Genomic DNA, 26,586 nt, shown 5'->3' with positions numbered 1-26,586 from the left:
GGGCTCTTGAGGCAGCAGCAGTTGAGCAATGGGAGGGAGCACAGTGGTGGCAGTGACCATGAGGTTGGGGAACCAGGTCAGGTGTGACCTTTTGTATGGACAGCAGGGAGGGAGGGGGACCCCAGAAGACCCCATGTCCAGCAGCCGTCACTGCATCCCCTTGTAGGTTGAGAAGAAGGAAGTCTCCTTTGTGACACTGTGCCAGTCCTGTGAGTCTGCCCTTTGAGCCCTGGGAGCAGAGGGCCCTCTGCAGAGGGAGATTGGATTGATTATTTTATTAGTTAATACAACACACCACCTGAATGGTCACCACGTGCCACTTTCTCTGCTGGGCACCATGGGCCCAGCCTCATGGGAGCAGTGTTAGTCCTCGAGGGCCATCTGAGCACCACAGACCGGGCAGCTCAAACAGCAGAGATCTGCTCCCAGCTCTGGAGGTTTCAAGCCCAAGATGAAGGCATCAGCCGGGTTGTCACTCCACGGCTGTACGGGATCAGCTGTCTCAGGCCTCCTCTCGGCTTGGAGATGGCCATCTTCATCCTTGCGTGGAATCCTGCCTCTGTGTGCCTGTCTCCAAATTTCCCAGACGATGACCCTGTTTTTAACTTGGTTGCCTCTGTAGGGACCCTGTCTTCACATGCTATGGCCTGGATGTTTGCGCCTCTGCCCAAACTCATACGTTGAAACCCTAACCCCCAAAGGTATGATATTAGGAGCAGGGCTGTCAGGAGGTGCTTAGACATTGAGAGCCCCACCCCCCTGACGGGACCTCACAGACACCCCTACTGCGTGGGGACGCGGCGGGAAGGTGCTGGCTGTGACCCAGGTGGAGGCCCACACCAGAACATGACTGTGCCGGTGCCTGATCACAGACTTCCAGCTTCCAGAGCAGTGAGAAATAAATTTCTGTCGTTTGTAAACCGGCCAATCTGTGGCATTTTGTGATAGCAGCTGAAATGGACTAAGACACCAAATAAGGTCACATTCTGAGGTACTGGGTGAAGGCTTCAACACAGGAATTTAGGAGGAACACAGTTCAAAGCATAACAGAGAAGGCAATTTCAGCCCAAGTCCCCTGGCAGGATCCGAGGGGCCTGGAGGTGGGAGGATCATTTCTGGGAGACAAAATGAAAGGTCTGCACGAAGTGTTGGGCCCCAGGGGAGCCCCTCGGTGATGCAAGGGCTCAGAGACCAGCCATAGCACAGGCCTTGGGGACAGAGAAGCTCGGGGACCAGAGGCGGAGGAAGGAAATGTCCTGGCCAGGCCCACCCTCTCCCGGCCCAGCTCAAGGAGGACAAATGGAACTTCTCTCTGCAGAGCTGCACCCCCTCAAGAAGGCTCGGAAGGAGGGAAGCTCACATCCTGTGGTGTGAGAGCGCAGGCCTGGCTGCCAGGTAAGTCAGAACGTCTGAGGCTGTGTATGGGTGTCAGAAGATTCTAGAAGCCCCCTGCTCGGTCCCACTCCTCAGCTGAGAGCAGAGTTGCCTGGGCCAGGGCAGGGCATGTTGGGTCTTCTCAGGACTTCTGCTCAGCCCTGCCACCCAGGTTGTCTGTCACCTACAGAACATGTCCTTAATCTGGCAGTGAGGCCAGAGCCCCTCAGCCAGCAGAGGATGGTTTGTGGCTTCGTAGCCTGACAGACACCTGTGGCAGGATGTCCCATTTCAGAAAATGCCAGAGAGGGCTGTAGCCCTGGGGAGGCCATGCAGGCTGTGAAGGGTGGGCAGTTTCCTCAGGCAGCCATTGCACCAAACTTACAAGGTTTTAATTAAATGGCAAAATGGTGCTTCACCATTATAAACAGTACAAACAAATGTTACTTGCAATTATTTTGCCCATCCCCAAATATTCCATTTCCATCTTCTTTATTCAAAATGAATTCATATGAGCTTGTACTCTAGGGTGTGCTTTTGTATTCCCAAACACCTCCGAGAGCTAAGTCGTTTCCAGACCATCCCAACCAACCACTCCTCAACCTACCCCTTAGGGGGAGGGGTCTTCTATTTTTGTGGTCCTGCTCAAGGCTTCTTGGAAAAAAGGTGTGTCTGCACCCCTATCTTATTCTTGGCTTTGAAACCAGTGAAAAACAACAATCAAAGAAAACTGAACCAGGGCTGAAGGGAAGCCTAAATCTAAAGAAGACAGATCTTACTTCCCTTTTGTGGGCAGGGCATAAAGAGGCTTCCCTGGTGAGTCACCCAGAAAGCCCTGCAAACAGAGCCAGCTCCTCTCATGGCAGTGATGGCCCTCTCCTGTGAGTGACACTGACTTCCTCAAGGGAACTCTGCTTTGCTTTTCTTTCTATTCTCAATACATGCGTGGGTATGTGTGTGGGCACATTATGCAACACGCACCCACATAACACACGTACACACACGCATGCATGCGTACACAACTCCCCCGTTGGGTCACACATGGGTTTATGTAGAGACCAAATGAGTAAGAGTGCATTTCCAACCTCACTTCTCTCATTGCCTGCTTCCTCCACTAACACCTGGGATGGCCCTGGGCCTCCATTCCTTCCCGGGCAGCGAGGCTGGAGCCTGACCTAGTGCCTCAGGTCCCTGGGCTTCTGAGTCTTCACATGCAGAGAAAAGTGAAGTGCTCACACACAGCCGTAACAAACACGTCTACCGTATTACTGAAGGAGAGGGTGGTTTCCTCTAAGGAGCACATAAGGTAGTTCTACATCCATTCCGCCTGCTACCACATCACGTTAGCAGACACGTAACCAATGCTCTCATTGCTCTAAAACAATGAATTTTATTTCCCTTTCCCTTATTCCCTAGGCAAGATGTGGGGCATGAATCAGCGTGGTCTGCTGTCAGAACTCAGTCTGCTGAGCGGAACACTGGGTGAGTAGGTGATGTCACAGGACAGGTGAGACCTGGAGGTGGTGACCGCCGGGGGGAAGAGGGCTGGCTGGGGGGCACAGAAGGGGCCATCTCCCACCCTGGGGAGGTGGAGCTCAGCACCCTCATGGGATGGTGGCGGAAATGCTCTGGTAGGGAGAGAAAGGGCATATGTTACTTTGGGAGGACATGGACTTGATGGAAGCCCCGCCCCTGGGCCAGTGCAGGGCTAGGTTCAAGAAAGAAGTGACTGGTGCCAAGTGACGTCTGGGACCTGCCTCTTCCCAGTGCTGTCCAGAGAGTGTCAGTCTCCACACGCCTCTCCCTCCAAACCCATTCTGACTGCAGGGTGGAGGAACATGTGCCAGCGTGTGCTAGCAATGGCCCCTGAAATGGTCACCCCCTGAGGGCTTGCTGAGAGTGTCCAGACTCCGAGAGCAACAGCCAGGAAACCGTTGGTGCTCCTGGTGGCAGTGCCCACAACGGCTTCTGCAGCAGCCCCAGTGCAAACAGCAGTCCCAGCTCAGGTCAAGGTCAAGCTTAGGTGACCAAGGGAAATGCTGAAGGAACACCCACTGCTTGGAGCACTCGTGGTGGGTTGGGCTGTTTCCTGAACATTGTCTCCTCATGGTCATGAGTTCACTGATGTGTTCTTCTACTTGTTCCTTTGTGAACTGATGTGTTCACCAAATACATTTTTATGGAGCGGTTACTTTGTGTCTGAAACACTATTGTAGGTCTTCCATCTGCTCCTTCTGTGCCTGCAACGTCGACTCTGTGCCCGAAGCCTACTTCCTCCAGGCAGGTACCACCTTCAGATAATGCTGAATGAACATAGCTTCCCACTCTCACTGGACTTTGAGAAGAGAGGGACAAAGAGTACATAAGAAACAAAGAAAACTTACAGTATGTCATCAGTAGTGGTAAGTGTCAGGAGAAAGATCTAGCAAGGAAGGGCAGTGGGAAATATGGGGCATGGGACCTTTTCGGTGGGGTGGCCAGGAGGTGAATGTTGAGAAAAGATGGAAAGCTATGAGAAAGAGAATGCCCTGGGATCTCTGGGGGTGGAGGGAGAGTGGTGCAGGCTGTGAGAGCAGGAGGAGGTGCAAAGGGCCTGAGGAACATGGGCTCTTCCAGAAAGCTGACCCAGGAGTGGAGAAGGAGGGGCTGGGGTCCAAGGGTTGAGGGGGAGAGAGGGTGTCCATTGTTAGAGTGTAGGCTCAGTCTGCAAGAGGCAAGGGTTCCCCGAATGCCATCTTCCCATTGTTGACCAGGTGTTGATCCCATGGAGGAGGGCATGGGCCAGGGCAAGAAAAGGTAGCCTGTCTAGCAGGGGAGATGGAACCAGCCTTCCAGATAATGGCCATGGTGCTGGCAGGAGGGGGCGCAGTATGGAATCCCTCTCTTTTGGCTGCTCTGAGTCTCCATTGTTGCATGTGGGCTTTCTCTGGTTGAGTGAGCAAGGGCAAGCTGGGACAAGCAGGGGCTACTCCCTAGGTGTTGTGCTTGGGCCATTGTGGTGGCTTCTCTTGTTGCAGAGCATGGGCTCTAGAGCCTGCGGGCTTCAGTAGACGTTCCTCATGAGCTCAGTAGTTGTAGTACATGGGCTTAGTTGCCCTGTGGCAAATGGGATCTTAGTTCCCAGACCAGGGATCAAATCCATGTCCCCTCATTGGCAGGCAGTCTCCTAACCACTGGACCACCAAGGAAGTGGCCATCTCCATCTTAAAGGTGGAGCCAGCAGCATTTGCAGCTGGACCAGATGTGAAGACTGACAGGAAGATAGGGGTCAAGAATGTTTTCAGAGATTCTTTCCTGAGCAGCTGGGCCATTGTGTTGACCTTCATTGAGAAAAGCAGGGCTGCCAGGGAGGGAAGGGCAGGATGTCAGTTCAGGTTGTGTGAAGTATGAGAAGGCCGGGAGCCATCCAAGGACAGAGGTAGAGTGGGCAGCTTGATCAGTGAGTCAGACTGGAGGTCTGGTGTGAGATAAATATTGGGTCATTTTGCTGACAAAGGTCTCTATAGTCAAACCTATGGTTTTTCCAGTAATCATGCATGGATATGAGAGTTGGATTATAAAGAAGGCAGAGCACTGAAGAACTGATGCTTTTGAACTGTGGTGCTGGAGAAGACTCTTGAGCATTCCTTGGACTCAAACTAGTCAAGGAGATCAAACCAGTCAATCCTAAAGGAAACCAACCCTGAATGTTCATTGGAAGGAATGATGCTGAAGTTGAAACTCCAATACTTTGGCCACCTGATGCAAAGATCTGACTCTTTAGAAAAGACTGTGATGCTGGGAAAAATTGATGGCAGGAGGAGAAGGGGGTGACAGAGCAGGAGATGGTTGGATGGTGTCATTGACTCAATGGACATGAGTTTGAGCAAGCTCCAGGAGATGGTGAAGGACAGGGAAGCCTGGCATGCTGCAGTCCACGGAGTCACAAAGAGTTGGACATGACTGAGTGACTGAATAACAAAAATACTTGGGAGTCAGTAGCAGAGAGATGGAAACCACAATCCTACATGAGGTCATCTAGTGAGTGACACTCCACAGCCAAGAGCAAGCCTGAGGTCCGAGTTATGGGCTTGGCAACACATGAGGTTTAGAGAGAGGAGACTGAACCAGCCAAAGAGTTTGAGAAGGAAGGGCCAGGGGCCTGGGAAGCCTGTGTCAACAAGGAGCCCCCCCCCCCCCCCGCTCCTGCTGCTAAGCACCAGGAGGAGGGTGACTGGAGAGTGGCTGAGAGTCTGGGCAGTGCTGAGGACAGAGGCCTGGTGGGGGAGTTGGAGACAGAGTGGAAGGAGAGACTTAGGGGATGGGGTGTGTTGTCACCTTCTTGAAGTAGCTCTGCTGGGAAAGGAAGGGGCAAAATGGGTCAAGAGGGGTTCTTTGCAGGAACACCCTGAAAAATCTACTTGTCAATGAGGAAAGACTTCACAGATGGGTGTCTGGACTAAGATCTCAGGCTAGTGAGAGGGGAGGTGGGACCCCAATTCAGATCTGTCCTATTCCATGTGGTTCTGTCCACAGTATCTTGGTAGATTTTTTCAGAAATCTTCGTATAACCCTATAACCCAGGAATTCTACTCCTAGAGACATAATCAAGAGAAATGTGTGTGTAGACACACCAAGAAATATCAAAAAGTATCAGTATTTGTAAAATCACTAAATTGGAAGGAATCCAAACTTCCATCAGCAGTAAAATAGATAAAGAAATTGTGATCCATTCTTATATTGAGAAGGAACTAATTATTGCTACTCTCAAAAACACAGATTATAGCCCACAAATTACAAGGTTGAGCTAAAGAAACCAGACACAAACAGTACACACCATATTATTCAATTTAAACGCAGATGCAAAACAGCCAAAACAAACCAGTGGTGACAGAAGCCAGAGAGATGGTTCCTCCGGGCAGAGGTATTGACTCTGACAGTGATGGGAGGTGCTGGGGTGTTAGTAATGTTCTGTTTCTTCATCTTGATGATGGTTACATGGTGATTCATTTTGTAAAAGTACAGTGAGATGTATAGTCATAATTTGTGTATTTTGCTAACTTTTAAAAATATAATAAATGCTTTTTAATTAAAAAAGGAAGTCTTTATATTCTTGAAAGCCACAGAGCTTGGTTGGAAGCTTGGTCTTCTGTTCTCTGGATCTGCTGAAGGTTCTTGTCCAGGAGGCCCTGAAGATAGGCTGGCTGGCTGTCAGGTGCCCACATGTTGCAGGGCCACAGAGCCTGTGTGGCCCCAGCCTGCCCCATGTCCTGCAGGCGCTCAAGTCATCTTCTGCACACAGCCTGGACAGAAGGGCCTGGGGTGCTGAGAAGTACTTGCTGCTTTCACCTCCTGGAGATAACCCCACCCTGGCTCCATCACTTTCCTCTTGCATGCACACATGAACACCTACACACACACATACTCACACACGCACCCCTTCTGCCCACACTACACACAGATGTTTAAGGTGTGTCTTGGACTTTAAAACAGAAATCAGCAATCAGAACCTTGTTTCCACAAGAAAAACCTTCGAGGGCCAGAGGGAAAGGGGCTGGGCTTGAGGTCTTCTTTGTGTGGGGAGGGTGACTTCCTGGCTATCTTGCTCTTCTTGTCTGATCCCTGCAACAGAGTCAGGGGATGCCTGGGAAAGCTTTGTGTCTTTGTTTGTGGCATATGCTTGTGTCTTTTCTGGCTCAAAATCAGAAAAGATATTGATCTTGCCTTTTGCTTCCTTCTGTTTTATTTATTTATTTTTCTTCTTAATAACTGATGAGTGTCGTGGTTTGTGCATGGGTTGGAAAAGAATTTCCAGACATGAGGCAGAGTGAAAGAAGAATAAAGTCTGTTAGAGTGGGGAGGGGAGAGTCTCTGCCAGCACAGTGGGCTGGCTTTCTGATAGTCAGGAAGAGCTGACAGTGAACAGGGGTTCTTGGTTCATTTTGATACCCTGGGTGTAAGGAGCAGGATACGGGTCTTATGGGTCATTTGCTGATTGGATAAGGTAGATATATTGGGTGGGGGGAAAGAGTAAGGTAAATACCTTCTCCCTATATGGAAAAGGATGGGAGGCAGTCTATACTGGTCAGGTGGATCTGAAATTCATTAATAGTTATAACATTTGGGATGGGAAGGAAGGACAACAAGGGTCTGATTTTTCTGTTTCTGCATTCCAAGACCCTCCTTGGTTTCATCTACTCTTTCATCCTTGGGTCACCACAATGAGCTGTTTACCCTGAAAGCAACTTCTCATGTTTGCATTTGTCAAGTGTTCTGAGATTGGAACAATGTGAACCATCAACTCCAATCTGCACAAGAAGGCATGAAAGGGTAACAGGCAGGGAGGCCAGGGGACTCCAAATGGAGGAAATAGGCTGCAAGTGTCATACATTTTTTATCTCTCTTTTAAGCGACAGGAGGAAACAAACTACAAGTGTCAGATTTTTTCCCTTCTCTCTACCAAATTAAAAGGAGGTTTCTCTTAAAATTCTGTGTTGCCATTAGGACACCTGGTTCCACCTGAACTTAACTTTTCTCAAACCTTAAGCTAACCAATGTGTTTTTCTTATGGAAATGTTTTTCTTAAGCTATGTTAATGAACTGTGTATTTACCCTAGACTCTGTTTTTCTTCAAGTTCTACTCAAGACTCAGAACCGATAAGGGCTTAACAAACCAGATATATTTTACTCATACATTGTTCTCCTAATCCATGTTAATGAAATGATATATTTACTTGGAGATCTGCCTTTCTTCAAGATTCATGTCAATCATTTTATAGCCCAGGAAGACTCACCTTGTGCCAAAGTTATCTCAAAATACTTGTGGGTGAGGGGCTGGGTGCCACTCTGAGTTTTGAGACATTTCGTTTCTCTAATTAACAGTTTGCTGATAGGTACATAACATACTGCTAAAGGCTAGCAGGAGGGCACTCCTTCTGCCCCCTTCTGAAGTCTGTGTCAGAAGATTTCTCTATCTCTTTTATACTTTAATCAAACTTTATCACACAAAAGCTCTGAGTGATCAAGCCTCGTCACTGGTCCCAGATTGAATTCCTCTCCTCCGGAGGCCAAGAATCCCAGCATCTTTCACGGCTTAGCAACAACCTTTCAGGCATATTCCCATTTTATGGGGGGGCAAGTCTGAGGACTATGATGAGTGACATGCTCTTGTTGGGTGACATTGGGTGATGTATCTTGAAGTCAAACCATAAACCAGCTGCAGGGTGGAAAACTGAGGGACAGAAGATTCTCCACTTCTGATGAATCCACTCAAAGGCTTCAGGCTTTAAGTGAAGAAAGTAGAGATTTGTGCAGGTCAATTTCTGCTCTTCACCCTCACCTCCTCCCTGCGATTTCTGTTTCTCTCTTCTAATTCTTCCTGTATCCCTGTGATTAACCTTCTACCCAATTTAATATTTCAGCTGAACCTACTTTTGTTCTTTGTTTCAAGGATACACATAGCTCAGCTTCTCTCTAGAAGGTCCTTGTGATGTGAAATTAAGGACAAAAATCCAGCTATAAGGCAACTGTTAAAGAATAGGTCAGAGAAAGTTGCCTTTCACATCTCACTCACTTTAGACACATTCTAATTAACTCTGCTGGAAAAATAATTGGTTTAGATCAGGTTGATCTGACTGAGAATCTGAATAACCTTGCTTGAGTGGTATTTATATGTCAGCTTCTGGTCTTGGGTGAAGTTAGTGTGTGGCCTGAATGCTAATTGTACTCTACATGGGGACAAAAATAGCACCGAGGCCCATTGAGTGATATCTACATACTCCCAATCTCCTTGTAATATGTGTGGAGAGAGTTTTTCAAAAGTTCATTTAGCACGGTGGTCTCTCCAAAGTTCACTGTAAGTTGGTTGTTTAGAACTTGCATTATTTCCCTAAAGAAAGAATATTACCCCCAGTGATTAATTTCACTGGTCACAGTAATATTAATAGCAAAAGAAGTTCTAACGTAACTAGGATAAAGTATTTAGAGAACCAGCCAGAGTCACTGGTCCCAGGTGACAGATGGCATCTAATTTAGGAAAAACCAGAACAGGAAGAGGATCTTCCCCCACACTCCCTGGGGCAGCGACTAAAGAGAGTAGAGATGAAGAGCGATGCCCAGGGCACTTGCTGACCTGGACAGACTGGCCATCAGTATGGAAGGGTGACCAGCCTAGTGACTCCTATCGCTGCCCGCAGTTGAGAAAAGCTCATGGTGGGAGAGTAAACAAGTAGCTGAGATGAAGTCCACACGTGAGCCTAGGAGGGTGAGTCAGCATCTGAGAACTGACTTAGGGACCAGATAGATTCTGAAGCTGATTCTTGTAACTAAAGAGCATCAAGACAGGTGAGCAGAATCATAGTAAGTGTGCTTCGAACAGGGGGTAAGGATGGAGTTGGGACAGGTGGAAGAGGGCACAGGATGGGGGGAACCCAGGCAGGAACCAAGATGGATGAGTTATGATCTTTCCTTCCCATGGAAGACTTTTCCTTTCCTATTCTTTAAGGGAACCATGTTTAAGCAGCACTATGAGGTCAAAGACATTTGTCTTTGGCCTCTGCTTTTCTTGCCTTTCTGCCCTACTCCCCATCCCAGTGGTCTCTCCATGGGTTCTGGGTGCTGTGACCTTCTCTGTGCCACCCTAAGCCCCTGATACTCTCCCCTCCACTGGGTCCAACTCCAGGTTCTCAGGAAAAATGAGCTTCACACACTTGATGCACATTGTGAAAGAAATTATCAGTCATTCTTGGTAGCCCTTCCAGAAGGGTTTGACCTGTGCCTGTCCACTTATATGTGAATTTTTTCAATAGTAAATGCTACAGTATTAAGTGATCTGATGTTGGTTGTCTCCATGGATTTGGAATTTTGGGTACAGAGGAGCTACAGTTACCAGGGCTGACTATCAGTTATTTCCACCTGCATGAAAAGGGTCAGTGGCCCCTACTCCCATGTTCTTGTTCAAGGGTTAGCTGTATCTACCTCTATCTATCTATCTATATCTATCTATCTATGAGACAGATTGCTATTCTAGGCGCTTTGCCTCCCTTCAGTTGTCAACCTTAACAACAAGCTGTGAGTTGGTTTCATTATGACTCCCATCTTACTGATGGGAATACTAGGGCTCTGTGTCAGATATGTACTGTCTGATCCCATGGATCCACTTGTCCCGCTGCCTACACCATCCTTTCTGCCCTAGGAGCCAGGTCTAAATGGGCTACGTCAATAGGCTTCCATACTCCATAGCCTGCAGTTGAGTTCAACCAGTGAGGAGCATCATCAGGAGAACAGAGGGGTGGAGGGAGTGTGGTCAGCATTGTGTCACCTTGGCCCCCTCTCTGCAAAGTGGTCACGTGTGTCTGTGTTGCCAGCCTGAGGACTCTGCTGCTTTGGAGGCCGATTTTCCTTCTGGGCTGCACTAACCTCTCTCTGCCCTCGTTACCTCTGTCCTAAGGTGGTGACAACTCCAGCCTGTCACCCTCAGTCCCTGCACTAATCCTGGGTGTCCCCATACCCTGCCTGCATGAATGAATCCCTTTGTGAGTAGACACCCCCTCTCTCAGGCCAAGAATACTAATTTGGGTGTGCCATCTGATTCCTACTGGAACGGTGACTGATATAGACCCCATGAAAGTTAATTAATTTGCCCAAGATTTAGCTTAGCTGGTAAAGAATCTGCCTGCAATGCTGGAGACTCTGGTTCGATTCCTGGGTCAGGAAGATTCCCCTGGAGAAGGGAACAGCTACCCACTCCAGTATTCTGGCCTGGAGAATTCCACAGACAGAGGAGCCTGGCAGGCTACAGTCCATGAGGTCACAAAGAGTCGGACACAAACAAGCGACTATCAGACATCAGACTTACAGCCAATAAGGGGCAGATCTGCCTCCCACAGTCATGCTTCCAATGACCATCTAGTGGAACAAGCACCAGTCAGGAACCCAGGTTGCTGTATTGTGCTCATTGACCAAGAAGTAATGCTGCCATTTTAGCTTCCATTTTTAAGGAGTAATGAGGTTGTTGCAGTTCTTTTTAGCTTTCACATGTGATAATTTCCAAACTTCCACTGAAAATAAGTCTCTCCCAGACCTGTACTTTCCATATCTCCCCCTACTATTAGTTGTCATGGCAAAAGCTTGCATTTATCTCTGATAAACAGCTGAGAAAACAATTTGCGGGGGTAACACTGGAGAGAATGAAGTCAGGCTCCACTGTACAATGTGTTCCGCCTCAGGAAATCAGGCCTTCCTCATTCTGGTTCAATGTGGGTCCCTACTTGCTTCTCTTATTTATCTATCCCCCCCCCACTTCGATTCCATTAAATTAAATAACTATTCCCTTCCCTGCAAAGAGCTTTATGTGTTATGAATAGCTGCAGTCTTCACTCAGAAAAATGCTCAGTTCACCAAAAGTGAGCAAAGTTCTTGCTTTTGCAACTCAGCAAAGCCTGTTTTCTTGTTCATGAACATCAAGTGACTGAATGCCAACTAGAGAAGCTAAGGTTTGGTTGGGAAAAGTGGTTAGCAACATGAACCAAAATCAGTTTTACTCCTAAGTCTGAGAATTTGGGGGACTGAAGACCACCACTCAGGGGTAGGTCAGATCCCTTGGGTTCCCAGCTTGCTGGGAGAGAGGGTTGGAGTAAATGGAGTAAGCGAGGTGACAGTGGGACTGCAGGGGTCGCAGTGGTGAAGCTGGCAAGGGGCACACCCTGGGTGGGTGGACAGTGCAAGCTGAAGACATTTTGTCGACACAACCACCGTAAAGCAGGAGGACAGCTGACAAGTAACCCAGCCCTCATCCCTACCCCTAAATCAAGACAAGGAGAGACTAGAGGGACACTAGATTTTCTAGAATTTATTTAATGTGAAAAATATCAGAGAGTCTTAGTGGACCACAAGTTCACAGAGGTGGCAATTCTTCAAGACAAAGAGTTTAGGGTCAGATAGCTTAAAGTTTTTACTCAAAATTGCATATCTTGGGCAAAGCCCAGACTCAAACTATGACTTTCTCACTATAAAGGCCCATGCTAATATTTTTGAATACTATAGGTTCCCAAACCTGAGAAATTAAAAAACCATATGGATTTTCAGACTGCCACTCCTGACTTACTAAACCAGAAAATTCAGGGGAAGTAGCTTTGGAATCACTACTTTTATAACAACATCAAAGTGGAATGATGTTGGCAGTAGGTGCTAAATAATCCAGGGATGGTGGGGGTGGGCAGAATACAAGAGTGGCCATTAGTTGACAATGGCCAGAGCTGAGTGATGAGCTCCTGGGGGGTAATTTCTCTCTGTTTTTGTGTATGTTTTAATGATTTCATCATATACCATCGAAAAAGGAAAAAAGAATCATAAAGCATTCTCTCAATCAACCAGGCTGGAGATGTCTCATCCTATGTTATACACTGAGTGGCCTTGCCAATTTGTAAGCAGGCATTGAGAGAGGGACTGAAATAAGATGTCTCATTTGAAAGGGAATTAAGTATTGTTGGCTCCCCAGAAAATCACCATCAGACACTATAGAATGTAGGAATCAGAGAGCCCAAGGAGTCTTGCAAAGTTGAATCTTCCCCTGAGTTCTGACATCATTGCCCTAAACCACTCCCAGTAAGAGGGTACTCTGTTTCGGGACAGGATTTGCCCTTTTCCTGGGCTTGCTAAGCACCCCGAGAACATAAGCTCACAAGACGATGACAGTCTGGGTGCTTCTCCTGCCCAGCACAGCCAGCACCACCTGCCTGACAGCAGTGGGGAGGCGGGCTACTGTAGCCTCGCTGAGGACAGGGCCCTGCTCTGCACGCCCAGCGCCTGGGGGAGATGGATGTGCGCATGTCCCACAGCCTGCATTTACCTGTCCAGTCCCTCAATACCTGGTTTAAGATTTTCTAAATTAAATTCTTTCTGTAGAAATCACTGGTGGGGTGTATGATCCCTGACTGGGCCTGACTGGTACAGGATGGGTTGCAGGTGACAGAAAGATGCAGTATCACTAGCATCTGAGAGGTGTGATGGCCACGCTAACTCTATGGGCTATGGAGATGGCTGGGGATTGTTAGGTGCACGGATGCACTGGAGGGAGAAATGGCAGCTCAAGCAAGCCAACCATCTAAGTAAGCCGAAATTAGGAGCCAGAAGTCCTTGGTGGCAGCACCAAAAAGGACTATGTACTGTGGCCGATGGCATACCCTGCTGATAAAAATATGAGAAGTGTGAAGCCATGACCCTAGTGAATATCCTATGCTAAAGTCAAGGGCCTGATTTAGAGGACCCCAGGGACCTAGCATGGGGACATCTAGGTAGATGCGCTTGATCACTCTCAATCCTCGGAGTCCCTGGGACTCTCTGGGCTTGAAGATGAGGCTCATTCCTCCTGTAGACAGCTACAGCATCCTCTTTCCTTGAGACCAAGCAGAGTTCTCTGCTGAGGCAGAGGCCTTGCAGGTGATACTCAACCTTCTCAAGATCTCCTCACCAGCCTGCACAGCTTTTAGGTCAGCACACGTTTCCTATAAATGGGCACATGATAGACATTTTAGGCTTTGCAGAATAGTCTCTGTCATAGCTACTCAGTTCTTCCACTATGTCCAAAAGCATCATGCTGTTGTTGTTCAGTCACTAAATCATGTCTGACTCTTTGCAACCCCATGGACTGCAGCATGCCAGGCTTCCCTGTCCTTCACCTTCTCCTGGAGTTTGCTCAAATTCATGTCCGTTGAGTTGGTGATGCCATTCAACCATCTCATCCCTTGTCACCCACTTCTCTTGCCTTCAGTCTTTCCCAGCATCAGGGTCTTTTCCAATGAGCTGGCTCTTTACATCAGGTGGCCAAAAAGTATTGGAACTTCAGCTTTTGCCTGCTTTTTCAAAGGCGCCATAGATAATATGCAAACAAATGGGTGTGGCTGGATTCCAACAAAATCTTATTTATAAAAATGGGCTGTATTTGACCAATGGGCCATAGAGTACCAATCCTGCTCCAGGCCCATACTAAGGCCTCCCACAGCTTGGCCTGAGAGACTCTGGCGCACTTAAGAAAAGGTCACAGAACCTCCCTCACATATACTGACACAACCCAGGAGGTCACATCTGGAAATGAATTTTGGATGGACTGGACTTGGGGTAAGATATAAGCCTGGATAAAGGGGAGGTTATTGATATTCAGGCAGTCCCCCAGGACTCAGGATTTGTATCCTGGCAGGGACACTGAGAGCCAGTCCTGATCTGCTGCAAGTGATAGCAGCCAAGATAGCCCCCTGCAGCTAAGAAATGATGCTGGCCTTGAGAAAATGATATATGAGTGCTAGAACTGCCTGGGTAGCAGCAGAGGCAGAATGTTCAGTGAGGGAAGCAGACAAAATAAATTTATTTTGTAAGGTCAGATTGTCTACCAACTAACTAGTCTTTGGGAGGGTCCAGAGGGCATGGTCTCCACTAGTTAAATAAGGAACATGCCAGCAAGGGGTGGCCAGCATGGTTGAAACCAACCCGACAGTTGGTCTTTCTGTGCTGCTCTGTGTCTCAACTCCCTGGTGTCTGGGGATGACAGATTTGGGGAAGAGTACAGGAGAGTTGGCAGCCCTTAACCATCAAAGGCAAGGCGGACAGCTATCATAACCATAGAAAAGTTGCAAAGGCAACCTGGACTCTTATTTGCAAGACTAAGAGAACACTGGGGGCTTCTCTGGTGGCTCAGATGGTAAGGCATCCGCCTGCAATGCAGGAGGCCAGGGTTCGATCCCTGGGTCAGGAAGATTCCCTGGAGAAGGGAATGGCTACCCACTCCAGTATTCTTGCAGGAGAATTCCACAGCCAGAGGAGCCTGGGTGGGGGGGGCGGGGGCGCGGCGGGGGGCTACAGTCAATGGGGTTGCAATGAATCAGCCATGATGAGGGACTTACACTTTCACCTTCAAGGGAGCAGTGGCTCACAGACAGTGAGATTGGAGCACTGCTTGAGCTGTGTAACTGAAGACCGAGAGCAGGTGAGCCTGGGACTGATGCCGGCCGCTGCAATGGAGAATCAGGACCCTTTGCCCAGTTTCCAGTTCTGAGCCACTCATCAGAGAGCCAATCTACTGAAGGGGACATGGGTGTCCTTGGGGAACAACCCTGCAATGTCACAGCAAGTTTACACAGGAGTGACAACTTTCATCTAGGACCGAGAGGCCCTAAGACCACTTCTCCTGCAGGACAGAATGTTGCATATCCTCAACGATCTGTGAGTACAAGATCTGAACTGAAACCAGTGCCACAGAATCCAAAATCTATCATAGCCCTCTTGCTGATGTGGGGAAAGTCTGACTCTGAATCCATCTCTTAGAGGTCCAATGGATCACATACCACCTGGTGTTCATTTTCCTGGTCCCTGAGTTTATAATTGGAATAGACATACTTATCAGCTTGAAGAACACTCTTATAGATTAAGAACCATGGTGCCAAGAAAAGCCAAGTGGAAACTCTTGAAACTTCCACATCCCAGCTAAGATAGAAAATCAGAAGTAATGTCTCTTTATGGGCTAGATGCCACCTCAAAGACTTAAAGAAGGCAGAGGTCTACTTAGTTGGCCTGTGATGTTTGTTCTTTGGTGAGTCCAAGAAAAGTTACTTTGTTTGCCACTCTTATTGTTAGAGAAGGAGTGAGTTCATTTCAGTCGCTCATTCGTGACTGACTCTTTGCAACTCCATGGACTGCAGCACACCAGGCTTCCCTGTCCATCACCAACTCCTTCAGACATTTAAAATAGGATTTAAAAGTGTAATATGTTTTATTTCCTTTTTAAGGTAATTTAATGACCTAATATGATTGTAAGAGTTGGACCATAAAGAAGACTGAGCACCAAAGAATTGAGGATTTCAAACTGTGATGCTGGAGAAGATTCTTGAGAGTCTCTTGGATCTCCCAGCAAGGAGATTAAAACCAGCCAGTCCTAAAGGAAATCAACCCTGAATATTCATTGGAAGGACTGACGCTGAAGCTGAAGCTCCAATACTTTGGCCACCTGATGTGAAGAACTGACTCACTGGAAAAGAGCCTGATGGTGGGAAAGATTGAAGGCAGGAGGAGAAGTGGGTGACAGAGGATGAGATAGGTGCATCCCTGACTCAACGGACATGAGTTTGAGCAAACTTTGGGAGAAGTGAAGGACAGGGAAGCCTGGCATGCTGCAGTCCATGGGGTCCCAAAGAGTTGGACAAAACTTAGTGACTGAGCAATATCAACAACACTGTTCTAATGGATAAACCAAACCTCTCTAGGTCTTTAGGTAATTTTCATAAATCTAATTAATTATGATTATAAACAGGATTCATCTAGATCTTCTTAAATATTCCTACACTGTTCACTGTTATAGTAAATTTCAAAATAAGGACCGTAAGTATAAATCACTTAATTTTACTATAGAATCACAAAGCTGGTCTCTTACTTGCACAGGGTAACATCCCTTAAGGACTGAAAAAACTTAAACACTAAATATGAACAGAGTGCTTATTTCAAGAATTGTGAGGAATCTAAGATTTTAGCCTACTTTCAAACTCACAGGTTTGGTGGGTTTTGCTGGGAAAAGATATGAGGCCCCTGGGGCAGAGGCACTCACAGCAGGGGTAGCACACAGTGTTCCAGCCTTGACTGGTTCCCCGAGTCCCAGTCCCCACAGTGGGATGTGAAGAGCATGCGCGGTGGTGACAGGGCAGGAGCCCTCAGCACAGGAGCTGGAACCTTTTCTAGAGACAATGATCCTGCTTGTCTCCTCAAAGTACAGAAGGCTGACCTAGACTCTGAGGGGAGACTCTGTCTCTGTTTTCCAAAATCCCTGAAAAGTTGGTCTAGAGCAAAGGTAGTAATGCTTCAGCCCACACGATATGAAGAAATATGAGAAACTGACAGAAAATTGTCTCTCAACAGCTCAACCACAGGCCACCTTGAGGTGGTCTTCCTATGGGTTGGATGTCTCCAGCATTTCTAAGTTTAAATCTAAATCTGTCTGTGGCTGAAAGGTGTGCTCCTAGTAAGGTGTTGATTCCAAATGATGTTTGAGTTATTTTCTCATGTGACTTTTGTGATTGCCTCTCAGTTGGCTGAGGAGACTTCTTTTCTTTTTTCTTTTTTTTAAACATCCTTCTCAGGGTTTACTACAACATGTTGTTTCCAAATACAAAAGAAGAGGACAGGACAGGGAGCACGGAGTGGCTGCGCCGGGGGAAGGGTTCTGAGGTGGGGGCAGGCAGGTGGGTGGGCGGACCAGCCCAGAGGATGGGGGGCCTGTTACCCCTCATATGAGGGGCCAGGGGGCCCTGTTACCTCTCCTGGCTGGACTTTCCAGCAAATAACAGGAGGGGGTTGGGTCCATTCTGGGGAACCCCTGATGCCAAGCCACTGGGCTGGCAGAAGGAGTGGGAAGGGTGAGAGACACTTGGATGGCATTTGGACCCACCCCTTCTCTACCTGGGATGGTGGGTGGGAGTGACCAGGAAAGCGCTCTTGCCGGGGGGCTGGTGCCACCTGCAAGGGGAGCGGGGGTGCCAAGACAGGACCTTCTCCCGTCACAGCTACTCACTTCATCAGCTGAAGGGTCTTAATGGCCCATGGCTCACTCACTGGCTGCAATACTGCCAGGGACTTGTTGGTGACCTTGATGGTCAAGGTGATCCTGGCTTCATGGTCACTGTGCCAAAGTTCTCCAAGGAGGATGTTCTCCCCAACTGGGCACCCGCACTTTCCTTACCCATGACCTCCTCCTATTGACTCCTCACAGACCTCCAGCTGCCACACTGTTTGACTGGATTTGTTGATGTTCAGTTGTTCAGTCGAGTCTGACTCTTTGAGACCCCATGGACTGCAGCACACCAGGCTTCTCTGTCCTTGACCGTCTCCCAGAGCTTTCTCAAACTCATGGCTGAATTTAGCATGCTTATTTACATCATCATCCTTTTTGTATTAGCTCTGTCTTTTCGACCACAAACTTCAGACCTATTTCTGACTAATGCTCTCTACACTGAAGAAGACCAGTTTTCTGGGTTCTTCGATGGGCTAGTAAAGGGGATAATCCTTTGATTATCCCCAGTTCTAGAAGGTGACCAACATGCCCTTTGGGCTGCAGGAGAAGGAAATCCTTCCGTGCTGGTCCCCCAGAGACATAATGATTATGGCAGCAGCCCCTGTGCTATGGCTGGGAGTTGGGGAACACCATCCTCCCCAGAACTCTGGGCCCCAGCTGGCAGCCCATCTGCTGTGCCCATTGGCGGAAGCCCAGCCCCATCCCAGGAGGACCACTGTCAGGAGGCTGAGTCCAACACCTGAGTGTTCGCCTTCACGGCACAAAGGCAGCACCCAGAGAAGGGGGAGCTCTTACCACAGGTGCCCCTCCCTCCCACAAAGATGTCACTCATCTCCTGGCATAGCAGCTGTGCTCCAAGGGCTGTCACAATGGGAATGGGTCAGGGAGAAGGGCTGCCATGTTGGGATGAAGCTGCCTACATGGAGATGCGGTTTTGATGGAAATGTGAGAAGAAATCACTGCCCCAAGGCAGCTTCTGGCTTGAACAGCTTGAAACAAACAAGATTTCTCCCCTCTTCAAATTCTAAATTAATGATAGCCTGAGTGGAGTATAGCAGTCAGTCTTCATCATCCTTGCAGTTTGAAGGCCTTCACCAGCCACAGGGCTCTACCGCACAGCCCATAGCAGCCTGTCTGGACTCTGGACTCTCGAGGAAAGCTCCAGTTGGTAACTCATTTCCTCCTCTAAGCAAAGTAAAGATCACTCTCAAGGAAAAGTGGCAGATGTCTTCCCCTTGGCATAGACCACAGATGGATCAGGGGCAGCTGGGGAGGGAGGCCCATGCTGGGAGTGTCTGAGCTGAGCACCAGGGCAACATTGACCAGTCCTGTGACACTGGCTTGGGCTCACAGCCTTTTCTTTTGCAGAATGCATGGCAAACCAAGATGCTCTGACTTTTGCTTTAAGATGGTCCTCGCCTTGATGAGGACCCCCAGGACTTTCTGCAATTAGTCAGCAGGTGCCATTGATGAGGAGCCCAGAGACTTGAGCTCTAGTCTTGTCTCTGTCCCTCATTCCCGCCATCCCTCAGTAAGTCACTCAATCTGTTAGTTACCTAAGTCATACAGGAGTGTGATTCTGTCTGCCACAAGTAGATTCCAGGGTTATCATGGGCATCAAATTAAATAATGGGATAATAGATAAGAATGTACTGTGGGAGGCATCATCCTTGCTATACTAAATGGGAGTCCAGGGCTCATTTCTGTTCTCAGGACAGGGCAGAGCTGTCCTGACCCACCTAGGGACTGGGACCAAGAGACCCAAGTTCTGGGCTTGAAACAAGATCCAGGAGCAAGAATGGTGGTCATGGCACTCTGTCTGGGGTGTCAGAATGCAGCCTAGAGCTGGAAGGAGAGGGAAGAGCCCCCTGCCTGACCGTGAGAACTTAGGCAGCCACTTGATAAAAAGAAACGTTCATATACGAGGTCTGGGGAAGTTGTTCTGGCTTGTAAATGAGTTAACTTGAATTTTTTAAAAGTATTTATTTTAATTGGAGGATCGTTACTTTACAATATTGTGATGGCCTCTGCCATGTATCAACATGAATCAGCCATAGGAATACATGTGGCCCCTCCCTTCTGAAATCCTCTCCCACCTCCCCGCCCACCCCTTCCCCCCAGATTGTCATGGAACACCAGTTCTGGGTTCTTTGTGTCATACACCAAACTCCCACTGGCTATCTATTTTACATATGGTAATGTATATGTTTCCATACTATTCTCTCAAATCATTCCACCCTCTCCTCCCACTGTGTCCAAAAGTCTGTTCTTTATGTCTGTGGTACATATACACAGTGGAATATTACTCAGCTCTGAAAAAAGAAGGCATTTGAGTCAGTTCTAATGAGGTGGATGAACCTAGAGCCAATTATACAGAGTGAAGTAAGTCAGAAAGAAAAAAAAATACTGTATATTAACACATATATATGGAATCTGGGAAGATAGTCCTCATGATTGTACATGCAGGGCAGCAAAGGAAATACAGACATAGAGTTAACTTGAATTTTATGTAACTAAAACAGCCTGTTTGCAGCCTATCAGACATTCTTGTACATCTGCTTTAATTATTAAAGAAAAGGGTGGAATGACCAGCAGTAAAGAGAGTCCACATTAAAATAAAGATTAAATTCCTCACTTCCTGGGAGGCAATGCTGGACTTCCTTCCACGATAACATTCTCTTACCAGGTGCCAAGGCCATACTGACTGTGTACATCTGGTCTATTTTTGTGAAACCTTCAAGGTATGTATCCGTAACTTGTTTTGATGTTCTTTTTTCTGACAAGACCTGAAACTGTGTTGAAAACCATGCTTCTCTGGAGCAGCTCCTCAGCGTTCTTTGAGAAGTTGTCTTCCAGGATATAGTCCTCAGTGTAACTCAAATAAAGCTTTTTCCTATTCTTGTTATAGGCTTTTTATTGATATTTTCAGTGACACATCTAAATAGACAAGTTTACCAAGGGATATATTGCAGAGAGAGAGGGGGACAGAGCAGGGCAGAGAGCTGGCAGCAATGGGCTGAGCTTGAAGGTTGCGCTGTGTCCTCAAGCTGACTCCAGAGTCCAGGAACATCTCCCCTCCACCTACCTTGCACATTATTTGCCTGCAGAGGCCATTCATGGTCCTCCTGCATCTGCCCAAACACCCTCTCCCTTCTGTTCTCAGGCAAAGTCAGATCCTGCCTCACCTCTCTGAGCCCATGAAGAAGAGGAAGAGCCCAGGCTTCACTAGCCTGCACAGCCCACTCCTTCAGGCTTCACTTCCCCCTGCCCTCCCAGCCACGAGCCCATCCAGGCTTCTGGGCTGTGCCTCTGCAGTTGCCCTGCCTGGACCACTCTTTCCCTGATTCCCCCAGTGATGCTCCATGACTCTCTTCACCACACTTGACTTCATTCAAATGTCATGTTCACAGTGAGGCTTTCCTGCCATCCTGTTATCAATAGAAGCACCACAGACTGCCTGGCACCTTCCTAATCTGGGTTTGTGTTTCCCCACAACCTTTATCACCTACAAAATCACACGATTTAACTCATTCACTATGCTTATTGTTTATATTTTCTCATCCCTCCTCCACCCTCACCCATCAGAAGATAAGTTTCGTGAGGAAGAGGGTATTTACCCATTACTTTTTATCTATGTATCCCAGCAACTTGGAACACTGCCGGCACGGATCAAGTACTCAATAAACATCTGTAGGAAAATGAGTAATTCTGTGGGAAGACAGGGAGGAGACAGTCTCAAGAAAGAGGAAGAATTTGACAATGTCAACACTTTTCAATGCTTTGGGGAGGCCAAGGTGAGAGCAGAGAATGGATGGTGAATGCAGCGCTGGAGGGAGTGGGATCAGTAATGTGCTTAAACCAGGAACAGATCATGAACAATGACCAGATGAATGAACAGAACTAAGTACAGAAACAGTGCAATCCATTGACGGAATGCAGGGGTGAAGGAGCAGTAATAACTTGAGGGGACATCACTTCCAGAAGAGAAAGGCTTTCTGTTGTTTCCATTAAATATTGCTTTTATTTCTAAAATTAATTTGTGCTCATTTTAGAAGATTCAAAAATTACTGAAGCACCAAAAACAAAAATACTTCCATCACCCAGACAAAATTACAAGTAACTTCTGTAGTTGTTACTCAAAGGCTAAGTCATATCCAACTCTTTGTGACACCAAGGACTGCAACATGCCAGGCTCCTCTGTCCTCTAATATCTCCCAGAGGTTTCTCAAATTCATGTCCATTGAGTCAGTGATGCTATCTAACCATCTTGTCTTCTGCCACCCCTTTCAATCTTTCCCAGCATCAGGGTCTTTTCTGATGAGTTGGCTCTTTGCAGCAGGTGACCAAAGTATTGGAGCTTCAGCTTCAGCATCAGTCCTCCCAATGAATATTCAGAGTTGATTTCCTTTAGGATTGACTGGTTTGATCTCTTTGAAGTCCAAGGGACTCTCAAGTCTTCTCCAGCACCACAATTTGAAAGCAATTCTTTGGTGTTCAGCCTTCTTTATGGTCCAGTTCTCACATCTGTAGATGACTACTGGAAAAACCATAGCTTTGACTATATGAACCTTTGTCAGCTGAGTGATGTCTCTGCTCTCTAATATGCTGTCTAGATTTGTCATAGCTTTCCTTCCAAAGAGCAAGCATCTTTTAATTTTATGGCTGCAGTTACAATCTGCAGTGATTTTAGAGCTCAGGGGAAAAAAATCTGTCACTGCTTTAACTTTCCCCTCATCTATTTGCATCAAGTGATGGGAATCAGATGCTATGATCTTGGTTTTTTGTATGTTGAGTTTCAAGCCAGCTTTTTCATTTGTCTCTTCACCCTCATCAAGAGACTCTTTAGTTCCTCTTCACTTTCTGCCATTAGAGTGCTATTATCTGAGGATTTAGGTTGTTGATATTTCTTCCAGTAATCTTGATTCCAGCTTGTGATTAATCTAGCCCAATATTTCATATGATGCACTCTGAATAGCAGTTAAACAAGCAGGGTGACAATACACAGCCTTGATGTACTCTTCTTAATTTTGAACCAGTCCACTCTTCTATGTCCGATTCTAATTGCTGCTCCTTGACCTGCACACAGATTTTTTGGAGGGCGGATAAGGTGCTCTGGTACTCCCACCTCTTTTAAGAATTTTGTGATCACACAGTCAAAGGCTTTAGTTAGTGTAGTCAATGAAGCAGAAACAGATATTTTTTTCTGGAATTCCCTTGCTTTCCCCATGATCCAGTGAAATGTTGGCAATTTGATCTCTGGTTTTTCTTCCTCTTCAAAACCCAGGTTATACATCTGGAAATTCTCGGTTCATGTATTCCTGAAACCTAGCTTAAAGGATTGTGAGCATAACCTTGCTAGCGTGTGAAATGAACACAGTTGTACAGTAGTTTGAACAAAGTTTGGCATTGCAAAGAGAAAAACCTACAACCCAGATTACTATGCCCAGCGAGGATCTCATTCAAATATGAAGGAGAAATCAAAAGCTTTACAGACCATCAAAAGCTCAGAGAATTCAGCACCACCAAACCAGCTCTTCGACAAATGTTAAATGATCTTCTCTAGACAGGAAACACAGAAGAGGTTTATAAACTCAAACCCAAAACAACAAAGTAAGTGGCAACAGGATCATACTTATCAATCATTACCTTAAATGTAAATGGTTTGAATGTCCCAACCAAAAGACAAAGACTGGCTGAATGGATTAAAAAAAACAAGACCGCTATATATGTTGTCTATAAGAGACTCACCTCAAACCTAGGGATACATACAGACTGAACGTGAAGGGCTGGAAAAAGATATTTCACACAAATGGAGACCAAAAGAAAGCAGGAGTAGCAATACTCATATCAGATAAAATAGACTTTGAAATAAAGGCCGTGAAAAGGGACAAAGAAGGACACTACATAATGATCAAAGGAGCAATCCTAGAAGAAGATATAGCAATTATAAATATATGTGCACCCAACATAGGAGCACCCCAATATGTAAGGCAAATGCTGACAAGTATGAAAGGGGAAACTAACAGTAACACAATAATAGTGGGAAACTTTAATACCCTACTCACACCTATGGATAGATCAACTAAACAGAAAATTAACAAGGAAACACAAACTTTAAATGATACAATGGACCAGTTAGACCTAATTGATATCTATAGCACACTTCACCCTAAAACAATGAATTTCACCTTTTTCTCAAGTGCACATGGAACCTTCTCCAGGATAGATCACATCCTGGACCATAAATCTAGCCTTGGTAAATTTAAAAAATTCAAATCATCTCAAGCATCTTTTCTGATCACAATGCAGTAAGATTAGATGTCAACTACAGCAGTAAAACTATGAAAAGTACAAACATATGGAGGCTAAACAACACGCTTCTGAATAACCAACAAATCACAGAAGAAATTTTTAAAAAATCAAAATATGCATAGAAACAAATGAAAATGAAAACACAACAACCCCAAACCTATGGAATTCAGTAAAAGCAGTGCTAAGGGGAAAGTTCATAGCAATACAACCCTACCTCAAGAAACAGGAGAAAAATCAAATAAATTACCTAACTCTACACCTAAAGCAACTAGAAAAAGAAGAAATGAAGCACCACAGCATTAGTAGAAGGAAAGAAATCATAAAAATTCAGTTCAGTTCAGTTCAGTCGCTCAGTCATGTCCAACTCTTTGCAACCCCATGAACTGCAGCACGCCAGGCCTCCCTGTACATCACCAACTCCCGTAGTTTACTCAAACTCATGCCCATAGAGTCGGTGATGCCATCCAGCCATCTCATCCTCTGTTGTCCCCTTCTCCTCCTGCCTCCAATCTCTCCCAGCATCAGGGTTTTTTCCAATGAGTCAACTCTTTGCATGAGGTGGCCAAAGTATTGGAGTTTCAGCTTCAGCATCAGTCCTTCCAATAATGAACACCCAGGACTGATCTCCTTTAGGATGGACTGGTTGGATCTTCTTGCAGTCCAAGGGACTCTCAAGAGTCTTCTCCAACACCACAGTTCAAAAGCATCGATTTTTCAGCGCTCAGCTTTCTTCACAGTCCAACTCTCACATCCATACATGACCGCTGGAAAAACCATAGCCTTGACTAGACGGACCTTTTCTGGCAAGGTAATATCTCTGCTTTTTAATATGCTATCTAAGTTGGTCATAACTTTCCTTCAAAGGAGTAAGCATCTTTTAATTTCATGGCTGCAGTCACCATCTGCAGTGATTTTGGAGCCCCAAAAATAAAGTCTGACACTGTTTCCACTGTCTCCCATGTCTATTTCCCATGATGTGATGGGACCAGATGCCATGATCTTAGTTTTCTGAATGTTGAGCTTTAAGCCAACTTTTTCACTCTCCTCTTTCACTTTCATCAAGAGGATTTTTAGTTCCTCTTCACTTTTTGCCATAAGGGCAGTGTCATAAAAATTAGGACAGAAATAAATGCAAAAGAAACAAAGGAGACCATACTCAAAATCAACCAAGTTGAAAGCTGGTTCTTTGAGAAGATAAATAAAATAGACAAACCATAAGCCAGGCTCATCAAGGAAAAAAAAAGGGAGAAGAATCAAATCAACAAAATTAGAAATGAAAATGGAGAAATCACAAGAGAAAACACAGAAATACAAAGGATCATAAGAGACTACTATCAGCAACTATATGCCCATAAAATGGACAACTTGGAAGAAATGGACAAATTCTTAGAAAAGTATGACTTTCCAAAACTGAACCAGGAAGAAATAGAAAATCCTAACAGACCCATCACAAGCATAGAAATTGAAACTGTAATCAGAAATCCTCCAACAAACAGAAGCCCAGGACAGATGGCTTCATGGCTGAATTATACCAAAAATTTAGAGAAGAGCTAACACCTATCCTACTCAAACTCTTCCAGAAAATTGCAGAGAAAGTTAAACTTTCAAACTCATTCTATGAGGCCACCATCACCCTAATACCAAAACCAGACAAAAATGCAACAAGAAAAGAAAACTACAGCCAATATCATCCATGAACATAGATACAAAAATCCTCAACAAAATTCTAGCAAACAGAATCCAACAGCATATTAAAAAGATCATACATCATGACTAAGTGGGCTTTATCCCAGGGATGTGAGGATTCTTCAATATTCACAAATCAATCAATGTAATAGACCACATTAACAAATTGAAAGATAAAAACCATGTGATTATCTCAATAGATGCAGAGAAAGCCTTTGACAAAATTCAACATCCTTTATGATAAAAACTCTCCAGAAAGCAGACATAGAAGGAACATACCTCAACATAATAAAAGCTATATATGATAAACCCACAGCAAACTTTATCCTCAATGGTGAAAAATGGAAAGCTTTTCCCCTGAAGTCAGGAATAAGACAAGGGTGCCCACCCTCACCACTACTATTCAACATAGTCTTGGAAGTTTTAGCCACAGCAATCAGAGAAGGAAAAGGAATAAAAGGAATCCAGATTGGAAAAGAAGTAAAACTCTCACTGTTTGCAGATGACATAATCTTCTACATAGAAAACCCTAAAGACTCACCAGAAAATTACTAGAGCTAATCAATGAATATAGTAAAGTTGCAGGATAGAAAATTAACACACAGAAATCCCTTGCATCCCTATACACTAACAATGAGAAAACAGCAAAGGAAACTAAAGAAACAATTCCATTCACCATTGCAATG

The 26,586-nt window shown here is 46.1% G+C and overlaps 1 long non-coding RNA gene across 1 annotated transcript; it reads left to right on the top strand.

Annotated features, from left to right (window-relative positions):
* The first annotated feature begins 1,186 nt into the window (after positions 1-1,186).
* On the top strand, positions 1,187-3,719 carry LOC122445783. The gene is made up of 3 exons (XR_006270671.1): positions 1,187-1,395; positions 2,791-2,856; positions 3,591-3,719. It is a non-coding gene; the product is annotated as an uncharacterized LOC122445783 (long non-coding RNA).
* The last annotated feature ends 22,867 nt before the right edge of the window (positions 3,720-26,586 follow it).

The sequence above is a fragment of the Cervus canadensis genome, chromosome 8, assembly GCF_019320065.1.
Source record: "Cervus canadensis isolate Bull #8, Minnesota chromosome 8, ASM1932006v1, whole genome shotgun sequence".
In the NCBI taxonomy this organism is placed as follows: Eukaryota; Metazoa; Chordata; class Mammalia; order Artiodactyla; family Cervidae; genus Cervus; species Cervus canadensis.
Note: the sequence above shows the minus strand (reverse complement) of the source record. Positions and strands in the feature narration are given on the sequence as shown.